Source organism: Heteronotia binoei, chromosome 4, assembly GCF_032191835.1.
Source record: "Heteronotia binoei isolate CCM8104 ecotype False Entrance Well chromosome 4, APGP_CSIRO_Hbin_v1, whole genome shotgun sequence".
NCBI classification, from domain to species: Eukaryota; Metazoa; Chordata; class Lepidosauria; order Squamata; family Gekkonidae; genus Heteronotia; species Heteronotia binoei.
The window spans coordinates 63,262,957-63,289,487 of record NC_083226.1 but is presented as its reverse complement, the minus strand read 5'-3'; the positions used below and the strand labels follow the sequence as shown (position 1 = coordinate 63,289,487).

General features: G+C 41.3%; 1 protein-coding gene across 1 annotated transcript in view; it reads right to left on the bottom strand.

The window, feature by feature from the left end:
* Positions 1-26,531, bottom strand: part of PIP5K1B (phosphatidylinositol-4-phosphate 5-kinase type 1 beta) — a 150,857-nt gene that overhangs the window by 107,525 nt on the left and 16,801 nt on the right. Inside the window, exon 2 of the mRNA XM_060237430.1 lies at positions 998-1,079. The gene's annotated coding sequence lies outside the window, so the exon portion shown is untranslated. The remainder of the gene's footprint in view (positions 1-997; positions 1,080-26,531) is intronic.

Here is a 26,531-nt window from a genome sequence, read left to right as displayed (position 1 = left end):
CTACAAACCAATCTGGTCAGGGGCTTGGAGAATGTCTGATGTTTATTCTATGTGGCTCTTACTTTAAGCAAGTTTTGGCCACCCCTGCTGTTAACCAAGAAGAATACACTTCTGATTTAGTATTTTGTACCTCCAAAAGTTAGAATGAATAACTGCACACAAACCAGCAAGATACTGCATGAATATTGCACCTACATTTTGTAGTAAAATAGTGATACGCACAAACCTGGAAAATAGAGGTTCATCCCCAGTGCTTTTTTGGTAGAAAAAGCTCAGCAGGATCTCATTTGCATATTAAAAATCACACTGCCTGGTCTGGAAGCACATGCCTACTGCATGGCAGGTCAGGCCAGCCAGAGCCCTGGCCAGCACAGGCAGAACTCCGCTCCTATGGGCTCCGGCAGAAAAAAAGCCCTGTTCATCCCATGAACCATGAACCTTCATGAGTCTCCCCATTTATCAAAGCAGTTTGTTTAGTGAGGGTCTTGATGGGGCAATCTGATATTTTCCCTCTCTTTCCTCTGCTGGCAGTGGCTCCACGAGGCCAGCAGAAAGAAAGGGGGGGGGGGAGATCTTGAAAACGCCATTTAATAGGAATGTTCTCTTCAAACGGATTTTGCAAGCCACACATGTGAGTAAAGTCCATGCAGCAAGTTCACTCACTTCTAGGTGGACTTCACTTGGACTTCACTCGCGTGCAGCTTGCAAAAGCCATTTAAAGGGAATGTTCCCTTTAAATTGTTTTTGCAAGCTTCACCACACACCTGTGCATGAACCGCCAACACAAGCCACACAAACCTCCGTTCTGAAGGTTCACTGGAGGTTCATTGCAGGCACAATCACATGGGCTATATTTGTCATGAAATTAGGTTCATGATGAGTTTCATGCCCATGTCTAGTCATGAATATTCTATCTTCCTTTTCCAACCAATATGAGAAAACAATTGCCTATTTAAAATATTGGTAAATTTTTATAATAGTATTAAAATTAACTTACCTTGCTTAGCTATGTTGCAAGTAATCTGGAGCTGAGAGGGACAGTCAACCCATTCATGGATGCTGTTTGTTTTTCTAAGTTCCTTTTAAAAGAAAACAAAATTAAACACTTTGCTAAGATTGGAATCTAGTAAGTAGTGAATACATATAATTCTGGTTGCACATTGTGTCAATCAACAGAGTTCTTTGTGTGTTCTAATATAGATTTTGTCCTAGATACAGTCTATGACCTCCTTACTATAAAATATTTATATAATGTAGTAAATGAATACAATTTTATACAAATTGCAGTTAAAACATAACACCTGTCTCAGAAGATTTCCAAAGAAAGAGTATTATCTTTTAAAAAAAGATTTTGAGGGACCTTTTTATGAACCTTGTTAGAATTCTTTCCTAAGAACCTGCAATTTCTGCATTCTGTAAATGATCTAAATTACAAAAGAATCAATCTGGTTTGTTGCCAAGTTTGCGCATGCATCTTCCTCCTTCCCTTCTTGCACAGAAAATCCAGTTATCCATAGTTTACCAGTGCATTTACATGAAAGTTAATCTTAGTTAGCGCCAACTCCACGGACATAGCCCACATAATTCCATCCTCTTTTATTGGCCACCCCAGCTCTGAGCCCAGCCAGCCTACCTCCAACCTGAGCAGTAGGCAGGCAGCCACTTCCGTAAGCTCATGTACAGTACATATGTACATACAATCATGCAAAAATAATGAAGTTTTGTTCTCACTTCATGTCTCCAATCGCAACAGCTGCCCAGAGGAAAATGCAATTTTGATATGGCTGGTCAGTGTAAAACCCTTCTTTTCTTTCATTGTGGCTGGTGAGATCCCTCTCACAGCAGAAAAGTGTGTGTGTGTAAGCACAAAAGTCACAAAGGGCCATTGTTTCCCTTTTCAACTAAAGTAGTTACTGCAACTCCTGCCTGTGTCTTCTGCAGGTAGAGGGCATGTGCACACAAAGGTGAAACAGTGCCTTAGCAGAAGCCTATAGTTGCTGACAGTCTGCAATTGTACACTGGGGGTGGTGGAGTTCACAAACAGGGTTACACCTCAGACAATTGTCACTTGCTGTGGGCAGCTAGTGGAGAACCTAATAACAAGGCTGCACTAAAATAATTCTTGCTTTTAAAAATTTTGTTATGGTATCTTAAATACCAGTTGCCATACACTAAACCTTATAAATGGTTTGTTTCTGGCTTTGGCATTTGAGACTGGCATAATAGGAACTGTGGGCCATTTTTTTTTCAGTTTCAAACAATTTTATTAGTAACATATGGTAATAAATTTCAATTTCTTACTTCATTGATAATTACTTTTTTTTCATCTATCCCATATATTACTTCCTACCCACCCCTCCCCCTGTTACTTGACCCCTGCCGGTGTTATATACTTAAAATCTTAATATTAAAGGTACCCTTAATTAATAAGGACCAAAATTAATATCCTCCTCCCTCTTGTACTTAGTCATTATCAAAAATTGTCCAATGTCCTTTTATTTTCCACTCTTTTTCTACGAATCTTCTGAACTTTTTCCACTCCATCTTAAATACTTCTAAATCATAGTCTCTTGAGGTTCTTGTTAACTTGTCCATTTCACTCCATGTCATAACTCTTACAATCCAATCCCATTTCTCTGGTATTTTTTCTTGCTTCCACAACTACGCATACAATGTCCTAGCAGCTGAGAGCAAGTACCAACTTAAAGTTCTATCTTCTTTTGGAAATTTTTTCATTTGTAATCCCAACAGAAAAGTCTCTGCAACTTTGTTAAATTTGTATCCCAAGATCTTAGAAATCTCTTGTTGAATCATCTGCCAGTACTTTTTCGCTCTTTCACAAGTCCACCACATATGGTAGAAAGAAACTTCATGTTTTTTACATTTCCAACATCTATCTGGCATCTTATTGTTCATCTTTGCCAACTTTTTAGGAGTCATATACCATCTGTACATCATCTTAAAACAGTTTTCTTTAATACTCTGACATGCTGAGAGTTTCATAGAGTTCTTCCACAAATATTCCCATGTATCCATCTGTATTTCTTTATTTACACTAATTGCCCACTTAATCATTTGAGATTTCACTACTACATCTTTTGTAGACCATTTTAAAACTAACTTATAGATTTTCAAAATTAATTTTTCATTATCTCCAAGCAGAACTTTCTCCATTTCTGTTTGTTCTTGTCTTATTCCTTCAGTTTTAACATCGCTTTCCACCAAACTTTTTATTTGTTGCATTTGAAACCAATCATATTTATTATTCAACTCTTCAGCAGTTTTCAATTCTATTTTACTGCTTTGTATTTTTAGTAATTGATTATATGACATCCCTTTTTTCGCTCCTGTCTCAGCTGTTATTCTTATTACTTCTGTTGGCACTATCCATAGTGGTTTTCTCTCATCGCCATATTTCTTGTACTTCATCCAAATATTTAGTAGATTATTTCTTATATAATGGTGAGAAAAAAACCCATCCAACTTTTTCTTTCCATAGTATATATAGCCGAATTTATTTCCATGACCTTCCAACGTTAAAAGTTTTTTATTCAACAGCGTCACCCAGTCTTTTATCCACACTAGACAAACTGCTTCATGATATAATCTTAAATCTAGTAGTTGAAATCCTCCTCTTTCTTTAGCATCTGTTAAAACTTTCATTTTAATCCTTTGTTTTTCTCCCGGCCCATACAAATTCTGAAATCTTTCTTTGCCATTTATTAAATTGTTTACTGTCTTTCACAATCGGAATAGTTTGAAACAAATACATTATTCTTGGCAAAATGTTCATCTTAATTGCAGCTATTCTACCAAGCAGTGACAAATTAAGCTTGTTCCATTTTATCATATCTTCGTCCATTTTACGCCATAACTTTTTCATAATCATTTTTAAACAGATCAATATTCTTCATTGTTATTTCCATGCCTAAATATTTTACTTTAGGGGTAACTTCACATCTTGTTAATCTCTGCAATTCTTTTTGTTTACTTACTTGCATATTTTTACACAACATTTTTGACTTTTCTTTATTAAAATAAAGTCCTGCCAATTCTCCAAAATCTTGTATTTTGGCTAACAACAGGTGTTACTTGCATAGGATTTTCATTTATAAATATTATATCATCTGCAAATGTTCTATATTTATAGGAAAATCCTTTAATTCTCGTTCCTTCAATTTCTTCATCATCTTGTATTTGCAGCAATAAGATTTCAAGAGTCATTATAAACAACAATGGTGAAAGCGGACAACCTTGCCTTGTACCTTTGCTGATTATCATTCTTCTGTAAGATCTGCATTTATACATTGCACGTTGTTCAGTATAAATTGCTTTTATCATTCTTATAAAGTTTTCCCCAAACTTTATTTTCTCCATTACTGCAAACATAAAGTCCCAATTCAAATTATCAAAAGCTTTCTCTGCGTCCGCAAAGAATAAGGCAACTTCCTTCTCTGAATGTCTTTCATAGTATTCTATAATATTTACAACAGGAACTGTGGACCATTTTTACATAAAAAATGTCTATAAAACTATTCTATACAGATTATCCCCTCCCCCCAAAAATCTAGTACCACTTAAAATTCTCACCTCCAAATGTTTTCTTTGAATGAAACATCAATTTTTGAAAACTGGCATTTATAGTTTGCTTTCTTTCAGAGCTGTACATGAATATTTTCCTTCTGGAAAGTCATTTTTTTTTTCACTACACAAAAATAAACTAAAACACTATGTTATCAAAAAGCACTATACATGATTTCCACTTTTTTTTTTAAATCAAGTCTGCATCCAAGCTTCAAGAGTTTAAATCCTGTTGAAAGGATAAATCCTTCTAATGCCAGAAAAGCATTTTCCTGCATATCACAAGACCTTTAAGCTTCTCATTTAACATCCAAGCTAATTATTCCCTCTATTAACACTTTGTTACTTAATACTGTCTTTAATGGGATGCTCCCAAAGATGGGGGGGAGGGAAATCACTAGAGAATTTATTATTACATTTTGCACACTCAGAAAAGATTCATGCCTAAACTGAAAATTAATGTCCTCCCATTATCTGGAATATCTGCAGCAAAACTGTTCAAGAAGAAGTCTTCCCACAAACACAAACATTATAGAAGAGCAACTCAAGCAGCAAGTATCAGTGCAGAAAAGAGTGCTCTCATATACCCATCGAAATGACAAACAGTGTGCCTAACGAATCCCTCTTCATGCACAGAATTCCTGAACTCCATCTTTTTTTCCTCTTGGTCTTTGCCGGCACTGCACAGTAAATCACAGAATCAGGCTTTTAGTACAACTGGTAAGTTAGAACAATTTTCTATTAATACAATTTTCTATTAATACAGGTACTATATCTACGTGAATTTGACTTCATTTTGGACACCTCTGTATCATATTAAACATAGGTTAGCATGGGTGTAATAATGTCCAGCACAGGAAAGCTGAACATCAAGCTGACTTAATATGGGCAGAAAGGGAGCCAACTTACTTGGCTATTTCAAGCAGCCAGCTATGTGAAGCAACCCTTAAAACTATGATTTCAAGCATATCTACTTCCACATAACTGATTAAGAGTCAGGGTTACAGATGGGTATGAACCAAACCACAAAGCGAAATCTGTCATGAATTTTGCCATTTGCCATTTGTGAACTGAAGTTTGTGATGGCAGACCCATCACAAGGTTCCACAAACTTTTAAAGAAATTTGTGGATGAAGAAAACAGGGTTTAAAGGCCTTTTTTATTGCAAACGCACACTGTCTTGACATTTTCAGTGAGTTATCTACCACGACCCTGAGATCTCTCTCTTGGTCAGTCTCTGCCAGTTCACACCGCCCCATCAACTTGTATTGGTAGCTGGGATTCTTGGCCCCAATGTGCATTACTTTGCACTTGGCCACATTGAACCGCATCTGCCACGTTGACGCCCACTCACCCAGCCTCAACAGATCCCTTTGGAGTTCCTCACAATCCTCTCTGGTTCTCACCACCCTGAACAATTTAGTGTCATCCGCAAACTTGGCCACTTCACTGCTCACTCCCAACTCTAAATCATTTATGAACAAGTTAAAGAGCATGGGACCCAGTACCGAGCCCTGCGGCACCCCACTGCTTACCGTCCTCCACTGCGAAGACTGCCCATTTATACACACTCTCTGCTTCCCATTACTCAGCCAGTTTTTGATCCACAAGAGGACCTGTCCTTTTACTCCATGACTCTCAAGCTTTCTAAGGAGCCTTTGATGAGGAACTTTATCAAAAGCTTTCTGGAAGTCAAGGTAAACAACATCTATCGGGTCTCCTTTGTCCACATGTTTGTTTACCCCCTCAAAGAACTGCAACAGGTTAGTGAGGCAAGATCTTCCCTTGCAGAACCCATGCTGAGTCTTCCTCAATAACCCGTGTTCATCAATGTGCCTACTCATTCTGTCCTTAATAATGGTTTCTACCAACTTTCCCGGTATTGAAGTCAGACTGACAGGCCTGTAATTTCCCGGATCTCCTCTGGAACCCCTTTTAAAGATGGGGGTGACATTTGCTACCTTCCAGTCCTCAGGAACGGAGGCAGATTTCAATGAAAGATTACAGATTTTTGTTAGAAGATCCACAAGTTCAACTTTGAGTTCTTTCAGAACTCTCGGATGTATGCCATCTGGACCCGGTGACTTATTAGTTTTTAATTTGTCTATCAGTTGTAGGACCTCCTCTTTTGTCACCTCAATCTGACTCAGGTCTTTCAACACCCCTTCCAAAATTAGTGGTTCTGGGGTGGGCAAAAAGTTGTCGTCTTCCACAGTGAAGACGGAGGCAAAAAATTCATTCAGCTTCTCAGCCATTTCCCTATCCTCCTTCAGTAATGGGTTTGAAAGTGTGTAACTTTGATAAGGATTGCACTATTTTTGTAACATATTTTTGCTGTACACTGGGTCATATTGCTGCACATTTATAAAATTCATTCTTTTGTTGGAATGCACGTCCACTAATTCCTGTAGCTTTTATGCAGCCCTCCTTTGATTACAGAAAGGGGAAACTCCTGGAGTGCCATATTATTTGATCTCTGCATTCCACTTACTATGGTAGTTAGAATGTGATCATTAAGATTAAAGAACACTGGAAAAGGATGTTTTAGCAAACACCAAACCCCAGAATGTGTGTCTTATATCCAATTTAAAAGGTTGGCTGCTAACAAAGGCTCTAATGGAAGTCTTTTTCCAGTTAAATGTATTTTTTTAAAAAAAATAATGGTTTTAAAACATGGATGAGGACCCTCAGATGGGTCAGGACCTGCAGGGTTATATGCTTCTTTTTATAAACCGACTATTGCCACTTTCTGGAAGGATCTGCTTCTAGTGCATATACACAGAGACCAACAGCACCATGCCTCATCAGTTCCACATATGCTGAAGCAGGATAGAAAGGAAAAATCATGTCAGTGAAGAAGATTGTTTTTCCATGATTTTGCCCATTGATGTGTCCTCACTATTGTATGCTTCAAGATGTAAGCTTGCATCTCTTGGTCTCTGTCCATGTTTCTGGCATTGGTAAAGGTATGGTCATAATTCTGGCTCCCTGTCTTCCTGCTGATTGACATCCTCCTGTAACATGCCTGCAGTGAATGCTAAGTCTTGAAGCAGTAGCAGCAACTGGATTTGAACTGGGGTACTTCACTACTGCATTCATAGGAATGTTCAATCAGAATATCAGTATTTGCTTTTAACATTATCTGCCCTATTTAATAACAGTAATTTTTTAATTAAAAATCCACTATAAAATATTTGTAATGATATGAAGTCAAGGAAATTCAGTTTATTAATAATCTCAAATCACTCACAGCAAAATTATGTTGCCAGAAAATGTCCTAGTGGTCTCAAATCCCACACCAGTCAAATACTATACAAATATCAAGTAGCATTTAAACTCAGTTGCAGAATCTCTCTCAATCAGACTACATGACAATACAGTTGCCAAAGTCTGCTTCCTATCAATGATTAATTTCTAATCTATTCAGAGGGTTTAATTCTTGAGTCTAATATCAACTGAATATTGCAGCTCTACCAAGATCTCTTCTGAGAAAACTGTAGAAAAAGGGAAATAGTGATATATTTTGAGAATTTTTGTTTATTTATAGTTTGAGGTTTGCACTTTATCTGGAAGGTACAAATTTGCAAAAGTCATTAAAATACTGGCACCCATATTTTTGCCATTTCAATATCATTTGCTTCAGAATTCTTTGCTGAACTATTCAACACAAAATTAAATGGTTAAATAATTCATTAACAACCTTTTATTGCAAATAATGCTGCATTTTTCTGAATAGTATTAACCAAGAACATATTCAGGTGTAACTCTGCTATAAAAGAATCAAAGCTTTCTGCCTTGCTGCTACAAAACCAGATTCTCTCTGTATAATTATGAAATGGCATTTGCTTAGTGTCTATTTTAACTTTCAAATTCTGTATCTTTGAAACTGGCATACAAGGGGTGATGAGGAAAGGAGTCTACCATAAAAAACATGCACCTGATTTACAAAAACAGGGCTATATTGTCAAGAACAGGAAACAGAATCATAGGAACAAGTTTGTTCTCAGCTACAAGTTGCTCAGTTCCTCAGATAAAGAGTGTCCTCACTGTAAGAAATAGTTCAGGTCATCTGAGGACAACGGGGGGGGGGGCATTCGTTTCTTCCTTGTGATCTTGAAAAGCAAAAAAACACCCATCATTTTGATGATTTTGGGGAGATTTGTAAAAATACATGCTGTTACCTGTTAATTATGCATTAACTGCCCCATTACAAAACATTATAGCCCCTTTAATTAATTATGTTGTCTGGTCTTATGGAATGAATACATGTCATGTAATTCCCAATATGCATTATTGTCATTTCTTATGAATAGGGAAATGCATAATCCCCCCTCCCCCCAATCTCAGTAATCATGTACCACATTTATATGAGGTCTGTTAGCATGCTCCTAAAAAGGAACATACGCACGTTGCCCCTTTAAAAAGCTGCAGTCATGCATATTGGAAGGTTTGCATATAGCAAACTTGTCCTGTATGCACAAATATTTGATCAGATCTGTGACAAAGCCAGTTCAGAATAAGAACCACTGACCTCTCTCTTAATTGGGTTTGTTATCATTACATGACTTCTGACTGGCAGGAATCATATTCTTAAACTTCCAGGGGAAGAAAACAAAATAGGGTTTGGTTTCATTTTGTTTTACAAAATGGCACTGATGTAACCAGTAAGAAGCACTGAACTTCAGAAAACACACATGAAAATAAACAGGGTAATTCTGAAGGGTACCTAATGTAAGTACTTTCTTACAAATATTTACTGCAACTCTTTATGCAAGCTTATTGTGTTCATAGAATCAAATTGCTGAGCCTCCTCCAGTTTCTGCAAAGAATTTTCACCTGAAATTGTTCAGCTCACAGAATTGACACGTCAACTATGAAAAAGCAAACATGTTGCAAACAGTTTATTCTGAATTTATGAAGCTGCCTCATCATGATAGATACCATTAGCTCATCCGTCTCCCCACTGTCTAACTCCAGCTGGACCTCTTCAAGGTTTCAGGTAGAATTAAGCCCTTGTCAACCGTCCTATATGAGATCCTTATTAAATGGGGAGGGCCAGGAATATTCACTTAGATGCATAAAAACTAAAACAGTTCAGTAAGAGGCTGCCAGTCTTACTGCCATTACATGGCTCCCACCCGATCACCGTCCATCCGATCAGGGGGGCTGCCTTTGCCCGTGCACTAGGAGAAAGAGCAGCAGGGCAAAAGGCATCTCGGGAGCCACTGGGGGTACAGCCAGTGTTCCAATGGCCGGCTCTGCTCCCGCCTCCTCAGAAGGCTCAACATGATCAGCCACACAGGAGCTTCGGTTTGCCTCTCTATGCTGAGCAGGGCCTTAAGTGACTCAACACAATTGAGCGTCAGGGGAGTCCAGGTGTCAGAAGCGGCAATCGGCAGTGGTCTGCAGCATCGGCCAGGGAATAGCTTCGGCTGACGTTTCTCCCTCCACTTTTGTTAGGTGTGTTTGTGCATCAGGCTGCAGTTTTAGCAGCTGACAATGCTAAGGGATCCCAGCTTTTCTCTCCCTTGGGAAAGCAAGTGGAAAGGGGCTTTGTTGAGTGGTGCGTTTTTGAGGGAGGGTCAGAGGATGGTTGCTCCCCTCCACAAGTCAATTCAGTTGTCTTCTGGTGGCCAGGAAAGCCCGTCACTGGAGGGCTTTCGTTATCAACCCCCTCCCACCCGTGCACGCTTACTCAGATGTTTCCTTTGAAGTATTCCTGGGTGAACTCTCCCCCCCCACACACACAAACACTTATATTCAAGTTCCAGTTGGCTACAGCCATTTTGTCCTCCATGTTTTTCTAGCTAGCATCAGCCATTTTAGGTTCTGCTGCATGGTTTAACCTGTGGTGGCCATTTTAGGCTGCAGGGCTGTGGGGGCCATTTTGTGTTTCAAGCTGTGTGGTTGGTCTGCCATTTATTATCTTTAAGCTTAAACAGCCCAAGATAGCCTGATCTCATTAGACCTCAGAAGCTACACAGAGTCAGCCCTTGTTAGTATTTTAAGACCCCCCCCCTTTTTTTTCCCTACTCCTACCTGTTTGTAGTGGGCCATGACTTCAAGTAAGGGCCAGGGAACCCCTAAAGGGAAGAAACTTGCTCCTAAGGTCCGTTCTAAAAGGCTGGCCCTACAGCTTCTGTCGTCAGATGATGACGATGATGATTTTGAACAAGCCGTACTGGTTCAGTAGGCAGCCTTTGAAAGTGCCTGGGGCAGAACACCAGCTTTCCCCCCCCCCCCCAATTTTAAATTTTTATTAGAATAATAACATATATAACATTTAACAAACATCAACTATAACACTAACAAACATAGAGTCTATCCATGAGCCATCACATTACAGAACATGCCAAGCAGAGTGTTGTTCTAATATAAAGCAAAATTTAAGTACTTGTCCGGTTATTTACACAGTGTATTTTGTTCAGATTGTACATAATCAAAAAAATGGAACCATTTTTCCACAAACAAGTTTTTTACCTGGCCAGTATCGGATGTTTCAGAAATTCTTATGGTAGTACCTAATTTGTCCATTACTACTAGGTCCCAAATTTTTAAAAACCAAACACGTTTAGTAGGTAAGATAGAGGCCTTCCAGTATTGGGCTATTACTAATTTTGCTGCTAAGATAAGTAATGCAACCAAATCACTCTTGTGTCTAGGCACTTCCACGTTTTTCCAAAGGTTGAGCAATATGGAGTCTGGAGTAAAGGGAACTTTATGACCGATTATGTGTTCAATAGTGGGCAGAATTTTTCTCCAGAATTCCATTACCACTGGACATTCCCACCAGCAATGGATAAAGGAACCCAAGAGACCACACCCTCTCCAACATTTGGCGTCTTTTGATCTTTTAGCATAATATATTTGTAACGGTGTCAGGTACCATCTAGAGAAAATTTTAAAGTTTTGTAACCTCAAGTTCAAAATGGGAATATGGAATAAATAAGAAGACCATAGCTTAGACCAACATTCTGGAGTAATAGTAATTCCACAATCTTTGTTCCATGCCTTAATGGTGGAACTATCTAAAGGCTGGTTTAAATTACTTAGTTCTTTATAAATAACTGCTGTCTTTCCTTTCAGTTTGGGTAACGAATGGGCGCTGCTGATGAGGAAGCTAAGCAAGCAGTAAAGCTTAAATTTCATCAGGAGGTACTTAGCAGGTCATCTTCTCTTGAAGGCAGTTCTGGTAAAGGCAGTGCAGGTGTGCTTCCTGATGGTCTGGATGGAGCGAGCAGGGCTGATACAAGCGACCTATCGGATGTGGACATTACTTAAGGCGATCAACTTGGGCAGATTGGTAGGTTTGATGACTCACAGCACCCAGCAACAGTTTGGCCGTGGGGATTCTGGGGGCAGTCTGCCACGTTTGGACCACCTGCTACTCCTCAGGTTCACTCTTCTTCATCGGTTTTTCGTATTCAGCAACCATGGGCCTGGGCTTCTAATTATAATACCCCCCAGGTAGCATAGGGTGGCATGCAAGCTCAGCTCCCTGGGGTGGCTGCTGCCCCCTGGAACGGCTGAGAACATCCATCTCTATGCGGCAATGCATACAAGGCAGTTCTCACTAAGGCATTGCTGTTTGGAGATTTGGCTTTGCCCTTAGGTGATCACTTGTTGCAAGCCACTAAGGACAACATTTTAAGAAGGGAATTCATTTACCTTTTTTCTCTGCTATAGAGAGCTGGAGAAAAAGGATAAGGAGGACCTTGATGACAGGGAAAAGGAAAAAATCAAGCGACGTAAGGTGGATAGGACTTGGGTTACTTGGGTGCCAGTATTCATTATATTTGCTGACCTCATTTCCAGGTCACATCCCTGGAGGGCTGCGTCCTTATTCCAATACTTGGACATTAACTATAAAAGCTACACTAGCTTCACTGGTCCTGCTTGGTTACAATATGACAAGGAATTTTGTATGCTGACTGCCATGAACTCTTTCCTTTAGTGGGACCAAATTCAGTCACAGCTTTGGCTTCAAGTGATGTCCCCAGCTAGGCTGAATTTGGGTAATAGGTCTTATAGTGGTCATATTGTGCAGCATTCAGCTGCTGCTTCTGGGTCCCACAGCACTGTAGGGCAGGCAGTTCAACCCCGCTTGCTCTGTGGGGAATTCGGATCTCAGGGGGTATGTAACAGGAAGTCCTGTCCATATAAGCATGTGCCCCCTTTGTGGGGGGTCTCATTCATTTACAACATGCTCTAGGGGAAAGCTAAGGAGGGGACAATGCAGGCAAGGTGGAGGTGATTCCAACAAACCTGTGGGTAAAGGGTCTCAGTCCAATAAAGGCGAGAGTTCTTGAATCTTGGCTTTGTAATTATCCCAAAAATGAAGACAGTGTTTACTTGCTGAATGTTTTTACGTTTGGTTTCCGAATTCCTTTTCAGGGTCCTAGAAATCTGTTTATGGCCAATAATTTGCAATCAGTTAAAGGAATGGAAGAAGTTGTTAGGCAGAAGATCAGGAAGGATATAGTTGAAGAGACGGTGCTTGGTGCATTCCTGGCCTCTCCTGTACACAATTTGTGGGTTTTCCCTTTAGGTATTGTGCCCAAGAAGGCACCGGGTGAATTCAGGCTGATTCACCACTTGTCTTATTCATGTGGTGAGTCAGTTAATGATTCCATTCCTGAATCTTTGTGCACTGTAAGGTACACATCCTTTGATCAGGCAGTGCACATAATGCGGCGCTGCGAGGTGACATCAAGTCAGCCTTTTGCCTTCTTCCTGTACACCCAATGGATTTTGAGTTGTTAGGATTCTCTTTTGAAGGTCAATTTTTTATGGACAGGGCCTTATCCATGGGGTGTCGGTTTCTTGCACTGCTTTTGAGTGCTTTAGTTCCTTCTTAGAATGGGTGGTGCGCAATAAGACTGGTTTGAACACTGTTGTGCATTACCTTGATGATTTTTATTTGTGGGACCCCAGGCCACCAGCCAATCTGCAAGGTGGCTTTCAGCCTTCACTGAGCTCTCTGAGGAGCTTGGTGTTCCTTTAGCTCATGAAAAGACTGAGGGCCCTACCCAGCAATTGACATTCTTGGGGGTGGAGCTAGACAGTGCAGCAGACATCCCACTTACCCATGGAAAAAGATCTCAAATTTACAGGCTAGGGTGGCCCACTTTTTGTCATTGAGGAAGGTGTCTCTGAGGGAGCTGCAGCAACTTGTAGGACACCTTAACTTTGCATGCAAAGTTGTGGCTCCTGGCCATGCCTTCTTGAGAAAGTTTTGTGATGCTATGGCGAGTTTGCACCTCCCACATCACAGGTTGAGGATTTCCAGGGGCCTGCAGGATGACCTGTTGGTATGGCAGGAATTTTTGAGCTTCTTTAATGGAGTCTCTTTCTGGAGAGAAGATTTGAAACTTGAAGTGGAGTTTCAAATCACATCTGATGCTGCAGGATCAGTAGGTTTCTGAGACTATTTCTGCAGACATTGGTGTGACTGGCCCAAGGATTGGGTAGCTGAGGGATGGACCAAAGACCTGACTTTCCTTGAGTTTTCCCCTATATTGATAGCTGTTTGGCTGTAGGGTGATGAGTTGGCTGACCACATGGTCCACTTTTGGTGTGACAATATAGCTGTGGTGCATGCCATCAATTCCTTCACATCCAAATCCACAAGGGTCATGAGGCTAGTTCACGCTTTCACTCTGTGTTGCCTTCAACTTAACATTTTATTTTTTGCCAGGCACATGCCTGGGGTGGACAATGGGGTGGCTCATACTCTCTCTCGCAAACAGATGCTGAGGCTTCATCAGCTTGTCCCATAAGCCAATCTTCATCCAGCAAGAATGCCCCTGGAGCTATGGCTAATTGGAGGGTCGAGGGTGGCAGAGCAATAGGGCTTGCCATTGTTCCTAGCACCAGGAGGTCTTATGAAAGGGCAATGAATCAGTTTGAAAGTTTAGGGGTGACATAGGGTACTGTAGGGACTGGCCCCTTCCGGTGGAGCATTTGCTCCATTTCTGTGTGTTATTGAAAAAGAAGGGTCCGCTCTATTAGGGGTAGACTTTCTACATTAGCCTACGCCAGTAAGGCAATGGGGTATCAGGAGTTCACAAGCAACTTCCGAGTGCAGACGATGTTTGAGGGCTGGTCTAGGGAGGATGGCCCAAGGTCCAATCAAAGGCAGCCAATTTTCCCAGTGATTCTTCGAGGACTGAATTCTGTATGGAGCCAAGTTTGCGTCTCAGAATTTGAGACATTATTTAGTCATGCAGCTTCCCTGGTTGCCTTCTTTGCGGCTCTCCATGTGAGTGAACTGGTGGTTCAGTCCAAGGGAGATGTCTCTGGTTGTGCCATTATGGCCCAGGATCTTCACTTCACCAAAGGAACGGTTTTCCTTACAATCTGCCGATCCAAAACTGATCAGCACCAGCCGGGATCTATCATTCAGGTGGGCTCTTGTTCTGAGAGGAAACTGTGCCCAGTTCTGGCTTTATCCCATTACTTGGCTGCCCACAGTCCATGTGCAGGTCCACTGTTCCTTCACGCAGACGGTAGTCCCCTGACCAAACACCACTTTTGGGCAGTGACAGCCAAAGCACTTGGTAGGCTGGGATTGGATGATGTGAGGTTTGGCAATTACTCGTTTCACATTGGTGCAGTGTCTAGGGCGGCTGCCTTGGGTTATGCAGCTCATGATAGTCAATGCCTGGGCAGGTGGCAGTCAGCAGCCTACAACAGCTATGTGCAGTCTCTTCAATTGTGGTAGTTGTTGGCTTCTCCAGTTGCTCACTGTTTCTGTTTCTCCTAGGTCCTGTGGTCCACGGCAAGAGATATCACATCCTAATCTGTGGGCAAAGTTTTGTTTTCTGGGCTGCCCATCGGGCCAGGAGGACTGCCACTGGTTCACAGTTGGGCTTTAGCATGCGGGCCACTTTAGAATGGCGTGAACGGCAGTGTCTATGGTGCCTGTTGCCTCTGTTATTCGATGGTGGCTTTCAATCTTCACTACAGGTTCTTGTTATTCATCTAGGGGGTAACGATCTGGGGCTAACTGAAGGTAAGGTCCTTATTTTGCAGGTCAAGGATGACTTTAGAGTCATCAAGAGCCAGTGGACACAGACTCTATTGGTGTGGTCTGCCATGATCCCACGTCAGGTGTGGCATGAGGTATGGCACCCATGTGCTATTGAGAGAGTGTGGCGTAAAGCCAACTTGGAGTTTAAAAAAGTTCCTGAGGGTGGGTTGGGCCACTATCTGCCTCGCGAGCTGGATTTGTACAGGGAGGATGGTGTCCCTCTTTCCAATAAAGGTAATGACATCTTCCTAGAGAATTTATAGCATGGGCTTAGGTTGGTGTTAGGTCTTAGATGGGCACAACAGCCTAAGCAGAGGCTTGGCCTTGCAGTGGCAGGATTTTCTGGTTAATGTTATGCGGCTTGGTGAGCATCAGTAGCTCTCTCTCTTTAGGGGGCCATGGGGGTCATGCTGAATCATCCCGGACTGTGTGGACTGGTTGATGAGGATGCTGACTGCCTGGGGATTGCCTGGATCAATCCACTCTGGCAGCCTTGCGGCTGGGGGTTGGAACTCCAGGGCTTAGCCCGTTTGCTGTGCCGGCCAGGTATGAGCCATTTCAGGATGGCTCTACCTAGGGGCAAGAGTGATTCGCAACTTATGCAGCAGGAGGGAGGTCGTTTGACCTTTGGTCCATTACCCTTGCTGTTTATGTGTATAAATAAATAAAAGTGGCCCTCAGTTACCCAACCCTTTGTGTCGGTTCTTTCTTCCGTCTGCACAGGCAACAGAAGGAGACATTCTGTAAATACTATAGCTGCAATCTAAATTAAAAAAATAAAAAGTAGCTCGGCAACCTTCTTTTAAAGCCACATCTCAGTCTTTAGATCCCTGCTTGTCTATCAGCATGATACAGATGAGTCACACATACATTACAGAGAAACATGTGAATTGCCTCAGTTAAAAAGCTTGTGATGCTGCCAGTTGCTATGAAAGTTGTCTCTGATGACTGTTTCACACATGCATGCCATGACTTAGCGTTCGGCATTACAGTGTCTTAAAGCATGCATGAGTAAACTCATACTTCATTTTCAGTTCTGAAGCCTTGGTTATCTCGAAATAAGACAGAGATTAGCTGTGTTGGTCACACTCAAAAATTAAGTCATGTAATTAATTTCATAGTCTTCATAAAAAGTACAAAATTTTGCTTTCCAATACAAGTTCTCAGCCAAAACTGTGAAATACATCAGTACAATCTGATTTCTGTCCCAACCATCAGCTAACACCAATAGAGGGAAAGGAGAAGAAAAGGTGACATCTTTTTCATGTTCTGGCAAACACAATTTATTGCTGAGGTACTGAAGCTCATGGTTCCCTCATTCATCATGTGCCTCAGTTCTTTGTTATACAGTATCTCTTGTTTTGCAGCTAATAGTACCAATCTTCCCATTTCATGATTAATTCCATAAGAATGTGTAGTTTCCCAGGGGCATAAGACAGATGTAAGAAGTAATAACATATGTTGCCAAACTCTTATGATTGCTTCCCATCATACATGATCATTATAAAATATGTGGGATCAGAAAACAGTATGGGAATGCTTTATATCTCAACTGACTAAGTAATTCTTAGAAAGGTAAATTTTAATGAAAGTAACCATGATTTTGCCAGTTCTTACCAATAGCATCCCTTTGAGCAAGTATGCTTTCTGGCATCATTAAAGATTTACATACTTTCTGTTTAGGCTAACATCCTACAGATGTGTTTACAGAACACTAAGAATAATTTATTACTAGTATTTTCATGTAAATGGCATTTAACTAAACCAAAAATATCTCAGCTAGCAGACTTGTACTTTTTAAACAAATGGCAGTAGTAGTCCAAGGCAAATTTGTTGTTTGTAGTTGGTTGAACAGCTTCAGGGGGCTTCACTTAGACTAATTTACCTGTTGCAAACATGCATATTTGGCCTAATTCAAACCAGTCTCCTATCCATAGCCTAAGGATATAGGCATCATACAAAACCCAAAATCAGCCTTATCATCATTTACAGTGCAAGCCACAAGATATTGGAAACAGCTGATAGGCTTAAAATAATTAGTATTTCCAGCTAATATTTTAGGACTTGAAAATTTTGGAAATTATATGCCCAATATTAAATTGTGTTTTCAATTGTTTCAATTCAAACTGAGCTGTACATTCTGTTTATAAGGATGTAATGTTGCTGTTTGCTGCTGTTCTTTGATGGGTCTTTGACAGTATTAAACATGATGATCATTGATTGATTGAAAATCAGTCTTATACTACCCAAAATCTTAGCATGATCCATATTATGATGCTCTGTTTTCCAGGCATTGTTGCCACAAAATGCATTAATATTGGCAACAGAAAATTCACATTTTTGTGCAGTTTTTTCCCAGTTGCCATTTCCCTTACATATCTCCCTAACACCCACCATAAAATGGTTTTTCTGACCTTTTTTTCCAAAAGCAGTAACTGCTAGGTCTTTATAACACAAAATTATCTATTACCAAGGTAGTCTAATTTCTTTGAATTCTGCATTTTCATTTATTTAAAAAAGATATATCCTCTAGCCCATTTTACTGCAACAAAAAGGGCTATAGATGAAGATTTTTTTAAAAAAACTTAGAACTAGCAGGAACTTAACAGAGGAAACAGCAACTGTGAGACAAAGCATCCCTGGCCTCCCCTCAAGGGTTAATGTGAACAGTAATGGGCCTGATTTATCCTGCAGATGTTACTAATTGGTCTGTTGGCCTGCATAGCTCTTATCACCTTCAAGACCAGAGATGGAAGTTGGGTGATTAGCTTCTCATGAGAAGCTGTGGTTTGTGTAATGGGAGGGGAAGAGCCAGGAGTGTTGAGGTAATCTTCTAGACTATAGGCTTCTCCTGAAAATGTGTTCTGACTGGATGTCATCCTCACCTGATGTTGCTGGGCCCCAAAACTACAGTTGAATTAAGGCCCTGAAAAAGGACTAGCTGGGATTTTGACAGAATAAAGGCCTGAAACTATGACCTGCTTGAATTGCAGTTGCTGGCGACATATAGAACACCTGAGCTTTGGTCTTTCACTTTGGAATTTAGGTTTGTGCCATCTAACAAGTTCTGAAAGCCTTAGTTTGAGCTAGTTTTCTGGTTTTCTTACAGCTTGATCTTAGATAAATGTGTTGGTTGTAGAATAAGTTTTCATATTAGTAGAAAGTGAATAAATTTTATAAATCCTTTTAATAAATAAAATAGTGGCCTGGTTACTTGTGTACATCTGCCCTGAGAACCCACAGGATTAAGCCTTGGACTCCTTGACAGCAGCCTATTGCCATGATCTAGAACAGGGGTGTCAACTCAATTGTTATGAGGCCGGATATGACATAAATGAGACATTGTCGGGCCGGGCCATGTGTGTCATAAAATGTAATGCCAGGTAGCGGACATATAAACTTTATAAAGATCACAAATACAATTAAAGATATTTTTAAACTTAAAATAAAACATGCTTAAAACATTAGCATGCTTGCAATTTTTTGTTTTACAGTCTCTGATAAATGTCACTTCTTGTTATGAATTATTGCATCAAAAACTGCAGACAATGTGCTGTACCAATCTTGAATATGTTGCTAAAATGTTGTTGTTGCTAAATGTTGTTCAGGTGTGCACATCTGTAGTTGCAAACCCACTTTTGATTTATTGACATTTATTACAGAGATCACATGGTCTGAGCCTAAGACCCAGAGGAAAACATGAAACAGCTGGGCATTTTGAGCTTTTGTACAGAAGCTGTTTCATGTGCTAGTCAAGAACATGTGAAGGTACCATGGCACAGACTGAGGGCTATGTGCTTGTCTACAAAACTATAGTCTTCCCCAGAAAAATAACTACAACTCCTATGCAGCAGTGAAAGAACAGAGAGAGTGCCATGTATAATGCTCAGTATCGCCCTACTTATTATCTGGGAAGTCTAAATTCAAGATCACCAATCAAAGGAAAATGTGAAAGAAAAATCAAGGAAACTTTCTGAGTAAACCTGGGCTGCACACACACTCTCAGCCTAATGCTGGCTTGTTATTGCTCTTCTAAACAGTTCACATGATTTCCTATTGAGAAAGACTGGAGGGCATGAATACAGTGAAAAAGAGGAGGGGAACCAAGTTGTACCTAGAACAAGCCCAACAAAACTCACTCCTTCTGTGTGTGTAGCAAGGCAAAAAGCTCCTACTTTCAATAAAACATCGTTAGCCTTAAAAGTGCTTTCTTTGTATCTCACCCAATGGTGGGGACTGGGCAAAGGAAGCTGGAGCTCTTTCCTTCCTTCCCCAAGGGACAAGGAGAGGGAGAAACTTCAGCCACTTGAAGAGAGGCTCAGCTCAGTAGCTCTGCAGGGTGATTGATTGAGCCTGGCAAACTTAATCAAAATAGCAGAGTTATAGAGCCAAGCTCCTTCACTGGCTGACACTCCTCCTTCCCTGGAAAAAGGGGAGGGGAAAGAGCAGGGAGAGGCTGCTTTGCTGGCTGGCTTATCCCAGGAGAAACACAAAATGGTGACCAGACAAAGCAGGCAAGGGAGAATGAAACAGTCAACAGCCAGTTGCTGGAGGGCCTGGTTGGAACTCTCTGGGGGACAGATCTGGCCCACAGGCCGTATGTTTGATACCCCTATCTAGAATGCTACAGTTACTGCCACCAACTATATGAGACAGATACTTTCTGAAACCAGATTAGCCAGCTACACATTATTTTAACAATCCAGGCCTGCAAAGATGAGGTCTGAAGGAGCATTTTAGTTTCCCAGAAACTATTTAAAGGGATGTGGACTGCAAGCCAGGAAGTTCTAGTTTTTTCTTCCACCAAAACAGAGCACATGATATATAAATGAGAGACCACTACAATGTACAATGAAAGAATAAACCATGTGAGTTCAAAATTTCTCCTTTGAAGAAACATCATTATATCTGCACTCTGTGTCATGCCTAATATGCAATGCTCATTAAGATTTCTGTAATCCTATTTCTTGTTCATCATATATATATTTTAAAACCCTCTGATACAAAGTTTGGGAAATGGCACCTGTGAATGCTGACATAAGAAAAATAGTGCTGTATACAGGACCTCTGAAGATTCACTTTCACTTATAAAAATCATTTGCTAAAGTACTTGGGTGGCATTCCTTCCAGAAAAATTGTACCAAACTAAGTTTGAGAAAGGATAGGAAAAATCTGGACAGTAGATAGGCATCGTATTATGCTTCCTCAAAAATCCACTAAAGTTTGGAGGCCAAGGCAGAAAAAACTTCTGTGTGAATAGTCATAGTCTATTAACATTATGGGTTTCAGTCAATTAAATTTGTGAAAGAATAACTGCAATGAAAAAGAGAACATATTGTTTTGAGATAATGTCTACACATGCCATGCCAGATACAAACTTAGAAGAGATTCTTTCCTTTATCTCATCCAGAATGAAATGTTTCTTCCCAGATAAAGCCTGCTACCCACAATTTTATAATTAATTATTGCATTGTTTAAAAATCCACTACCTGATTGACATGGGGCACATTAAAATTTACCAAAATACTTAATTCATAAACCTAACCAATTAGTTGTATAAATATTGCCTCCATAATTTGTAAAGTCAAAATTGACACATGTACTGAATATAGCACATCATTCTGGCTCTCAGAAAAGGAGTTCGCTTCTGAAGGATACTGTGGGCTCATTAATTTTGGCCAAATGAAAGGGGTTTCTTATATGTATAAATAAGAACCTGTCTTCGATCTGTAGAAGCCTTTGAGAAACTTGCTCTGACAGTATATTTATGACTAAGAAAAAGAACATATATTGAATCAATCTGCACGTATAAAACTGAATAAAACCATGCAATGTGTGAGTATTAAACTACTAATAGTGTATTTTTGTTCAACATGAAATTAAAAGAAAAAACATACAGAAGTACAGTCAGAAGCTAAGAACTGACTTGTGTCTTTTCCATAAATCTAAATAAAGAAATGACTAACTGAATAAGAGCTGCTCCTTTGCTAAGAACAGGACGTTCCTAGTATTTAGTCACAAAGGGTGAAATTTATGGTTCTTTAAGTCACTTAACATCACATAAGCAGAACACAAAGCTAAGCTTTATAAAACATTCCATTTTTCCCTTGTTATTCAAATGGTTGAGACAGAAAACAGATATCCCCTCCCTAAAAAAAGGAGGTATAGTTATTGTTGCTACAAGTTCACCATTTGGGGATTCTAAGCTCCACGTTGTCCTTGACTAACCAGCATCTGAGGTTGCCTGGAATATTTTCTCTCAAGTAGATTTAGTCCAACATTTCTTGAAAAAACTGATGTTAATCCAGTAACATATATCCTGGTAATATCCCAATTAGATTACTTTAGCAATTATTATTATTATTAGTTTATTTCTATTCCGCCCCTTCCCCCTTTTGTGGGCTCAGAGCGGAATAGGGTAGCTTTTGGAGACAGTTTGGAAATTTTAGTTGATTCTGAATATGCTGTAAGGATCCTTACTGAGACACCACAACAATCATGTCAGCACAGTGCTACTCTAGTGCTTTACTTTCAGTCTTTCAATACTTAAACTAAAGTTTCTGAGAAGACCTATAATCTTGAGAGAAAATTCCAACTTGGAAAATTTGTTGCAGAAGAGAGTTAAGTATTTGAACATCATTACTGATGTGACTTCAATCAACATTAGCTGAGGTTAGGATCTATTGGAAGAACTCCCTGCTCCAAAAGCCAAGGCCTTCCAAGCATACCTCTCCTGGAAAGTCTTTTAATTGGATTGAAGGGTGTCTGTTGCGATGTAGTGGGAGTTTAAAATCTTTTGGTGAAAAGGCAGTTTACTAACAGCCTAAATCAACTAAACAAAAATAAAATAAAATACATTCTAAGTTTTCATTCCACCATCCTCTGCTCAAATGAGCATTTCAGGTTTTTATAAGAACTTCAAAACCCTATAAAACCTGCTAAAGAAGAGAGCAGAATTAAAGACACATGAACACAAACAATCAACTCATCTGTCTTATCAAAACTTATCTATCTCCAGCCATGTTCCAATGACTAATATAATAAAATATGCTCATATTTATATGGCTACTTTACCATAGGTATGGTGGATATAGTGTTTTGCACATTTTTCTTAAAGAGCCAACTTTGGAATGGTATTTTGCTACAAGAAACTAAACGTAATGAGATTTGTTAATATTAAAAGGGTGTGGGAGGAAGGTTTAATTATACAGAACCCTCCCAGCTACAGAATTAAAACATGAAAACAATCATTAGTATTTTTCCTAGCTATAAACAAATATCACAATACAAGAACTCAATATCACAATACAAGAACACAATATCACAATACAAGAACTCGTGGGCATTTGATAAAATTGCTGAGCAGACAGGTTAAAACGGATAAAAGGAAGTACTTCTTCACCCAAAGGGTGATTAACATGTGGAATTCACTGCCACAGGAGGTGGTGGCGGCCACAAGCATGGCCACCTTCAAGAGGGGTTTAGATAAAAATACGGAGCAGAGGTCCATCAGTGGCTATTAGCCACAGTGTGTGTGTGTGTGTGTGGCGCTCCCTCCCCGCTCCAGGCATGCGCAGTCGCTGCCTGCTCCCCAGGGCGGGAGGAGAGCGCGCCAAAAAGCCTGGGAAGCACAGCAAACTAGGCAATTGCCTAGGGCATCAGGAAGGGCTCTCCCCACTCTCTGCACCCAAGGAAATGCCTAGTTTACCTGAGGCTACTGTCCATATCTCGCCACCTCCTCCCTCCACCCCAAAGGTAAAATGCTGCCACCCTCCCTCTCCCCGTCTGTGGCAGTGCACTCCGCCACCCCCCCCCCCCCTCGCATGCTCAAAGGAGCGCTAGAATCAACCATACCCGCTTAAACCCGCTCGGGCCTCTCAGCGCTGAATGAGGCTTCACTCCTCCCTCACTTGAGAATCAGCCCTACCCACTTAAACACAGCCCGGGCCTCTCAGCATTGAACAAGGCTTCACTCCTCCCTCACTTGAGGGAGGAGCGAAGCCTCATTCAGCGCAGAGAGGCCCTGGCTGCATTTAAGCAGGTAGGGCTGATTCTACCGGTGCTCGTCTGAGAACACCAGGGTGGGCGGCAGAGTGTGCCACCAAAGGGAAGGGAAGGAGGGGGAAAGGAGGGGCAGCAGTGTTTTAAAAAGCTTTTAAAGAGCCTGGGAAGCACAGCGCTCCACCGCCCCTTCCTGGGCATTGTAGTGGTGAGGGGCGAGTCTGCCTGCGGAGGGGGGTGGGCTCTGAGTCTGCCTGGGGAGCCTTGCACCCCAAGGCTAGCCCTGATTGCACATCAAAATGATCAGATGCTGTGGCACACCCATTTTTTAAAATCCCCCATAGCTTTTCATATACAAAGGTTTTGCTGTAATCTATGAAAGGCAAGTTGATTTTCTTCTAACCATAGCTTAGCATAATATGTAAATTTGAAGTAACCATGACTAAAGTGGGTTTGGAAACAATTCATGTGTCTAAACAACCTGGCCGAAATTAACATACTCCAACATTTATGTAGTCAAAGCATTTTCTTTCTAACATTTATGCAGAAAAATTGTAAATCTTTCTAACAAACATACCTCATGACCAAACTTCTCTTACATTTCTATCCCAAGTTTTTGTTAGGAATATTTGCCCACTTAATTAAAACTCACTGAACAACTATTCCTATTTCTAACCTCTTTTCTATGTACCCCCTGCCAGTTTGGTGTAGTGGTTAAGTGAGCAGACTCTTATCCGGGAGAACTGGGTTTGATCCACCACTCCTCCACTTGCAGCTGCAGGAATGGTCTTGGATCAGCCATAGCTCTTGTAGGAGTTGTCCTTGAAAGGGCAGCTGCTGTAAGCGCTCTCTCAGCCCCACCTACCTCACAGGGTGTCTGTTGTGTGGGGGGAGGTAAAGGAGATTGTGAATGCTCTGAGACTCCGAGATTCAGAGTATAGGGTAGGATATAAATCCAATATCTTATTCCTCCTCTATGCAGAACATACATGCATAGCTCCCTCAGCCTGTTGATCACACAGTTTATCCGTTCATATTTCTTGTCATTCTAGCAAATCAAAGTAATGTAAAGTAATTTTCTACTATATAAATATTTCTTTTTAATTGTATTAACAACATAGAGCAGGGGTATCAAACTCATTTGTTATGAGGGCTGGATCTGACATAAATGAGACCTTGTTGGGATGGGCCATGTTTGGTTGGGCCAGGCCATGTTGAGCCAGACCATTTGTGTACCTATTTAAGATTAGTTAGCAGAGATATAAACTTCATAAAGGACACTGACAAACACAATTAATTTTTTTAACAAAAAACCCCCACACATCTTAAAATATGTTCAAAACATTAGCACTCATTCTTAAAGGTGCTTTCTTGTATTTTCTTGCATTTCTCCCCTAGGATCCAGGGAACTGGGTAAATAAAGCTGCGGCTCTTTCCTTCCTTCCCCAGGGGACCAGGAGAGGGAGTAGAAGGAAGAGAGGCTTGACTCAGTAGCTCTGCCTCAGTCAATGGATAAGAGGGAAGAGCCTCAGCCAATGGAGAAAACAGAGGTTTTGCTCTACAGCTCCTGTGCAATTGAGCAAACCTATCAAAGCAAGCTGTGATTCAGAAGGAAGCAAGAGATAGGGAGATGAAAGCAGATGATAGCCAGTTGCTTGGGGGCCTGATAGGAGCCCTACAGGGGCCTGATTCGGTCCCCAGGACACATGTTTAATGCCCCTGAGAGGATCTTAAATGTACTTCAAGAATTCTTTAAATTGGGAAACCTTACAAAACCATACAGGGTTCTAAATTCCAAACTGAACCCATGTCACGAGCTGGGGCCAGGCCAGGCGAAGTCCAGGGGCAGTCCAAGGTCTGTAACCAGTGAGCAAGAGTGTCCAAGGTGCCAAAGCCAAATCGTTGTCCAGGTATCGTAGGTCAGAGGTTCAGAAGCCGTAGTCAGGGGGTCCAGAAGTCAAGCCAAGGTCAGGGGGTCCAAAGTCAAAAGCCAGAGTGGATGCCAGAACGTCAGGTAGATGACTAGTTGCTTCCACAAAGCCTTCTCTCAAAGCCTACAGCTATATAGCCTGTCTGTTGCCCATTTGGGCTAATTGCTGGCTCAGAGGGCAGCCAGGATCCTGCTGGGACTCAAGCACCCTCACTCCTAGAAGGGCCAGAATCCTTTCAAAACTCAGGGCTCAGGGAGCGTCTTGCTCGTGAGCGTGCCGCCCTTCTCCGATCCCTGAGGTCCTGACGAAGGCAGTCACACACACGAGCCACCCGAGAGGGCGAGGCAGGGGGGCTTGGATCTTCTCCAGCAGGAGGCAGGGGCACTGGTGCAGGTGGCAGGGGCACAGTTTCTTCTGCAGGCTCGGTTTCTTCTGCAGGGCCCCCAGCACCCATGACAACCCAGGGGCGCAAAAGCAGGAGAAAGGCTTGCCACATGTGTCTCTCAGGGTCTCCAAGAGGCATGGGCAGGAAGATCCTTACCTGGGTGGGTGGAGTGGCCAGCCATGGGCTCAACGCACTCGAGTGGGGCTGGGTGGGCGGTGCTGTGCTGTGCTGGTCCCACCCCGCAATTCACATGGGGGTGCCAAATTGGGCATCACTGAGGGCCACTGCCCAAGGTGACTGCCTAAGGTTGCCTAATAGGCGGACCGGCCCCGCCTGTCTGTAAGACTAGTATTCTTCTGCTGTTAGGAATGGAGGTGTAGACAGTCTGTGATCATACTGCCCAGTGCACCACAACTAAATGACTATCATGACATATATAAGATTAAAGACTGAACAGACCAGAGTTAAGGCAGCATGCAGCAATATTACGTCCATAACAAGGGGGCTTGTGCCTACCTGATTTGCATAACACCACCTCGAAATATTATTGTTGTTGTTAATTTCATTTATAAATCACCCAATCCCTGCTTCTGCAGGCCTC